This window comes from Neoarius graeffei, chromosome 21 (genome assembly GCF_027579695.1).
Source record: "Neoarius graeffei isolate fNeoGra1 chromosome 21, fNeoGra1.pri, whole genome shotgun sequence".
Classification (NCBI taxonomy): domain Eukaryota; kingdom Metazoa; phylum Chordata; class Actinopteri; order Siluriformes; family Ariidae; genus Neoarius; species Neoarius graeffei.
The window spans coordinates 708998-716012 of record NC_083589.1 but is presented as its reverse complement, the minus strand read 5'-3'; positions in this window follow the sequence as shown (position 1 = coordinate 716012).

Genomic DNA, 7015 nt, shown 5'->3' with positions numbered 1-7015 from the left:
AATATCCATCTTTAGATCTGGATGTTCTGAACCATTATAGACCAGACTCCAATCTCAGCTTCCTATCAAAAGTTCTGAAACGTGCTGTTGCACCTCAGTTATATCACCACTTTGCTGGAAACAACTTGTTTAACATATTTTTATGTTTAATGGATGATGATTATCTCATCTCATTATCTGCAGCCGCTTTATCCTGTTCTACAGGGTCGCAGGCAAGCTGGAGCCTATCCCAGCTGACTACGCGTGAAAGGCGAAGGAAACCCACGCGGACACGGGGAGAACATGCAAACTCCGCACAGAAAGGCCCTCACCGGCCACAGGGCTCGAACCCGGACCTTCTTGCTGTGAGGCGACAGCGCTAACCACTACACCACCGTGCCGCCCTATTTAATACATGTAAACACTAATTTACATTTGCTTTTATTGTTAATTTATTATTTGCTCACATCATGATTTTTATTGTTAGAGAATTGAGACTCTGAAATGCTTTGAAATAAATTATTAGATATTTTTACAGCACACACAGAGACTCGATACATGTTTCAGATTCATACACATTAATAACTAAAAATAAATTATTAGTGTTATTATTAATAACAGGACAATTTTTCCCTCCACTAGATGGCAGTAAAGCGCTTCCAACCTGAGATTACTGTTGAGTGAAATGTGTTTTTCTCTGAACTGACCTGCTGAGGGCGCTGTTAGGATGCTGCTGGATTATTATTATTATTATTATTATTATTATTATTATTGGCAAAATCTAAATATTATAGAAAACAAAAGATCATAATAAAAATAAAATCGGGGATCACGGGCTTCAGCCGGGTTTCAGTCCAAATCAAACCACAGCAGCACTTCATCAACTTCTGTCAAATCAGAACTCGATGGTCCCCATAAGGAAAGTGTTGTTGTTGTTGTTGTTGGAACAATAAATAAATCAAAGAGGCAAAACGTGTCCTTTTCATTCCTGAGGTTGAGGTTGGGGTTCGGTTCAGCTGCAGTCACAGCATTAATTAAGTGCATTAATAATGATGTCAGTGGAAGGTCCTCAGAAGGACAGGAAGACTAACGTGTGTGTGTGTTTACATTTATTCATTTAGCTGAAGCTTTTATGATCCAGTGGAGATGCCGAGGGTTAAGGGTCGAGCTCAAGGTGGTGCTGGGATTTGAACTCACAACCTTCTGATCAGTCGATAAATACTGATTTATTTTTTACTGCCTGAGATGTTCTATAAGGGCATCGACCACAGATTCATCACTACAAGAGCCGCTCACTCAACTCCAACACACATCATCACATTATACTCAAAATAATCAAAGCACTTTTATTTCACTGAATGGATAAAAATAGATGATTGTTACACAATATGAAAAAGAGCCAATAAAACTCTGCAGAATGTAAAATATTGACTTGTTCTCATTGTGGAAAGATAAAAAGTCACATTAACTTGTATATTGTTGATGAAGATGTAATATTAAAATGAACTGGCCATCACTCATTTAAAAAGTGAGAATATTGAATTAAAGCTGAGATTATAAAACAAACATCTGAGAATATTCAATGAAAACTGAGAATATAAAACACAATCCTGAGAATAAGGAAACAAACCTGAGAAATTAAAACGAAAATCTGAGAATGCGTAATGAAACCTGTATATATATTTATGATACTTGCATAGACTATATCTGGCTTGTAACATCGCCAGCTACCGAATAAAAATGACAGCAAAAACGCAATATAGCAAGCGATCTAATGAGCACGTCATGGTCTGAATATTTCATAAAGGAATTCTCGAATCCGTCTCAATGAGATGTTTTACAGTTAAAAGCACAGCATTGAACATAAAGGTAAATGTGTCTTTAAAAATGTAAAAACACACATTGTTTTAAGGAATCCAAAGATTTGTGCTCTTTTGCCAAGTGGCTTATAGTTACTAAGACATTTGTAAAAGAGTGAATAACAGGTTGATAAATGTAAAAGATGAAGATGAATATTATATGAGTTGAGCTGAAATAATTGGTGAGATAAATGAGGTGTGGTGTGTCAGTGATATTGAAGCTGACTTATAGCATTAAAAGTGTTGTAAAAGAAAAGCTGGAGACATTGCATTAGGGAATATGAAAGGTGATTTAACTCTCCTCCTCTATTTGCTAATAACTCGGGGAAAATGAACACAGTTCAGGAAACATGACATTATTGGAAGGATAATAAAATCATTTTTTGTGTTTATAAAAGTTGAAATGTAATTTCCTGAGAAAAGGCCTTTGGTGGCGTGTCTCAGTCACATGGTCCCTGTCTTTCTGAGATTTCTCCTCCACGTCATCATATTCTGTAAAATAAATACATCGACCTCTTTAATAGATCCTGTGTATTGTATTAATCAGGATGTAAAAGCTTAAAAATACAGTCAGTGATGCACGATGTGGGAATGTCTTTAATATTCTATCAATAAAAAAGAGAAAAAAGGAGATTTATCAGTTCAGCTTTCTTAATATGAACACAGGCCATGTGTATAAGATGTGGAAGTAAATGAGACATAAATATAGGTCTTATCTAAACTGTGTAATAAATATGACGGCACTTGTTCAATGACAGAATGGAGATTACAGAACAGAAAGCTGATATTTATATTATATATGGTATAGAATAGAGTCACGCTTTAACTTTGCTGCCTTTGCACTCACGTACATTACCAGAATAAACAACTCACTCACTTTCTGTCTCTCCTCCATCCTGTTCCTCAGTGATGACATCATCATAATCTTCTGGACCGTCTCCTGAAGAAATCAATGAATCAGTAATAAACCCCTGTGTGTGTTGCTGTTCTAGTAAAATACTGAGTTACAGGGTGGTGTGATGAAGCTGAGTTACTGCTACCACCCTAACGTTGATCATTTACCTACAACAGCATGTCCCCAAGTGGTTTATTCCTCTTAGACCATGGGAATTTGCCAACAATTGCAGTTTTTCACTGAGTAAAGAATTAGATCTTGTACTTTTCATCCATTTATAGTTACAGATAATGTTGTATATCTTTGGAAAAATAAGTTTGTTCCTTTGCTCACTGATGTCACAGCAGCTATAAACAGTGGTTCCCTCAGCAGCTTTTCTTTTCTTTTTTGTTTATTTCCAGATAAAAACTGACCTGTGACGATGATTGGGTTTGTTTCCATGGTAACCGCATCATCGTAGTTCTCGGACACGTCCTCTGTCAGAATGTGGAGATAAAAGCTATTAAATCCACATGAATGTCATTAATGATGGTTTGGACGCTTGTGGATGCGACACTGTCACATTATTATCATACCTGTCAGTATAACTGACTTCTGATCAGCTGGAATGGCGTCATCATAATTCTCCGCTTCATCCTCTACACCAAAACACAGATATTTAAAGAGAGTTAAAGTTTACTGAAGTGGCAGTTTGTACACTGTGTATTTGATGACACAATGCAAAATGACATCGTATACATGTCAAAAATGTCACGACACACAAAGCAAGAAACAAACTGATGTGCAGTGTGTGTGTTTAATTTCTACTGCTTTCTAAAACAAATCCCCAAACAGAACCACACCCTCCACGTTATCAGGGATCGGTCCAGCAGTGACGGCATCATCGTAGTCCTCTGGTGGCTCGACTCTTCCTGTATCACCTAAATGAAATAAAAGCAGAGGGTCTGTACAAACAGCTCCATCACATTCTGACCTCATGGTTTCATGTCAAGTCACTAAATTTATGGGATCAGTTCACAACTGCACCCACTTATGAAGTCACTGGTGTCGATGACGTCATCATAATACTCCGCCTTTTCTCCGATCCCAGACTTGACTGTAAAAAGAACCATTTGTTTGTTTGGGGCTTTTAAACACATTTATACTCAATAAAATCCTCATCCAAAGAAGCTTTGATCAATTTGATAAGAGGGATTTCAGAAGCTTAAAGTAAGATCAGGTTGATTGTGAGATGTCATGTGTCAGCATTAAAACACTGGAGTTCCTGTAATTCTTCGATACAATACATCATAATCACGTCTCAGAAAGGACACGTTTAGTCATTTCTGATTTTTAATTGCAATTCTAATCTCGTTCAGTTCATGGAGTTCGACAAACTCACACTCTGGGCTTTTTTACCTGAGAGAAGCTCATCATCCACATGCTCATACCCAGAATGCTGTTCTTCAGAGAGGAGACTTCCTGTTAGAGGAGAGCAGCACGGTCATGAGACACACACACACACAGAGAGAGAGAGAGAGAGAGAGAGATGCACCTGTACAGGAAAACATTCACAGGAGAGCTGAACACAGGCGGAAAAAAGACGAGTTGCAGGTGTGTTTTGAGATTTTAAAGGACAGCTGGTGCAGATACCAGAAAATTGTCAAAGCTGAAAAGACAAAATATTTTTCTGATATTATTTGAAATAACTGTCATAAAGCTCACGTTCTTTTTAGTGCCATTAACACTGTTCTTAATTCCCCCCAATCTGCTCGTCCTGATGTTTCCCCAGAAACCTGTGAAAAATTCCTCCACTTCTTTGTGGACAAGATTGCGAGCCTTAGAGCATCATCTCACCCCCTTCTTATGAGCCGTCTATCACTGTCACTCGCTCTGCTGCTTTTACCCACTTTGAGCCTGTGTCTCTTTCTCTCTGAAAGGAAATTATTGGTCAGATGAAATCTTCAGCTTGTCCCACAGATGTTGTCCCCCCTCGCCTTTTTCAAGAGATTTTGGAAACTATTGGCCCAAACATCCAAATGGTTATGAACAGCAGTCTCTCCTCAGGTGCTGTTCCAGTACATTTGAAGCCTGCAGTAGTGCAACCACTGATCACAAAACCTCATCTGGACTCCGCAGTCCTCTCCGATTTTACACCAATTTCTAAACTCGCTTTCAAAAATTCTGGAGAAAGTTGTGCTCTTACAATTGCAATCTTGTTTAGACCCACATGGCGTGCTTGAGGTGTTCCAGTCTGGTTTTAAAGTCCTTCACAGCATTGAATCTGCACTTTTAAAAGTTTGAACCATCTTTTATTGGCTACTGACTCCAGGGATTCTGCCGTTCTGATGCTTTTCCATCTCACAGCTGCATTCGACACAGTAGACCACAGCATCCTCATCTCCTGCCTGGAGCATTGTGTGGGCATTAAAGCTCCTGCTCTGGAGGGCTTCAGCTCTTACTTGTCCTGTACTGGCCTTCCTTCACCGACTCCCTGTAGGGTTTAGGATCCATTTTTATTTTCCAAAAACAACTCATTAAATGGGCGAGCTCCGCCCTCTCTCTCTGACCTTTTACAGCCACACGTCCCATCAAGGTCACTCAGGTCACTGACCGGTTGCTTTGGGTGTCGCGTCCCAAAATCGAGGTTGAAGCCCAGGGGAGATGGTGCCTTTGCAGTTGTCGCCCCCAAACTGTTACTGTTGGATTGGTATTTTTGGTGATGTTTATTTTTTTCTTCCCAAAGTTTTTGGTTTTGGATGAAATTTTAACTGCTGGTAGCCACAGACAACAGAAACTCACTGACCCAAGATGAGTGACCTTGACCTATTTTTCAAGGTCACAGAGCACATTTTATGTGGTTTTTGTTGAAAATGTCATTTCATTTATTCCAGTATCTCCTAAAGATATCAGGATTTCCCCCTGGATTTTATGGAAATAAATGATGAGCTCATTTCCTGCGCAAAAAGCTTCGACGCCAGTCAAGTGGAAAGTGACGCGTTCTGGACTGCGGTCGAAAACGGTTTGTTTCCTCAACAGCCAAAACCACAACATGTTCATAAACACCAATGGGGCCAAAAGTTATGATTTGCTCTGGACCAGTGCAGGTTCTTCTTTGGTCAAGAATTCTTTATCAGTTTTTGAAAAATTGAATTTAATGTATTTTGGCGCTCGCAAAAATGGTCACTATCGCCATTTCACCATGAAATATTGATTTTGGCTTCTAATATGTTCCAGTAAACGACCCCAAACACCGACCCGTTCTACCAGAATCACATGTCAAATCTGACCTTTGACCTACTGTGAGAGGTCAAAAAGGTCATTTTCTGTTTCTGATTGTACTATTTTCAAAAAATCATAAAAATAGTTTCATATTTACAGACAATGACCTTGTATTTTTTCTTTAGTGCAGATTCTTTTGTAGATTATTGACAAACTGATATATTTTATCAAAAGCTGGAGATAAAAATGGCAGAAATTCCCCAGTGTGATGGTGATCACTGAAAACTTTGCGTCGGTGTTTTCTCCACTTTTACCCGAAACTCTGACCTCGACATAAATGAAATGTATTATTCACTGTGTATAATTTACATCTGCTCTTTCTGTTCGTTCTGTCAAATCACAGGTTTCTCTGATATTTTCAGCTCTAAAGTCTGAAAAACTATCAAAAGAGACAAAAATGTCATTTTCACCCTGAAATAAAGTTTTTGGCTGAGAACATGTGACAGTAAACGACCCCAAATATCCACCCATTCTCCCTGAATCAACTGTCAGATTTGCCCTTTGAGCTCCTTTGCGAGGTCGGGTCGGTGATGTTCAGTTTTTAATGCACTAATTGCGTCAGCTGTTTCCATGGACAGATACTTTAGGGAGTAAACACAATCTTCAGTGCAGATTGTAATGGAAATAAAACACAAACAGATGGAGTTTGTATAAAATGATCCAGAAGAGGAAAGTTGTGTTTAAAAAGAGAAGTGGATGAGGTTTGTGTGTCAGTGTGTAAGAAGAGAAATCATCGTCAGGCTTTTAAAAAGTGTAACTGGTGAACAGTGCAGTGAAAGTGTAGATTGGATGGAGTGTAAATGCATCGTAAGAAGAGTCACATTACACAACTCTGTGTGTGTATGTGTGTGTGTGTGTGTGTGTGTGTGTGTGTGTGTGTGTGTGTGTAGGGGGAACTGACTGGAGTGAGCCGCGAGGTGAATGTCGCTCGGTGTGAAGCAAATGGTGCGAGACTGTTAACATTAACATTGTCAGTTTACGTTTGAAACAGATGAAGATTCGAAATTATCAGTGACATTTT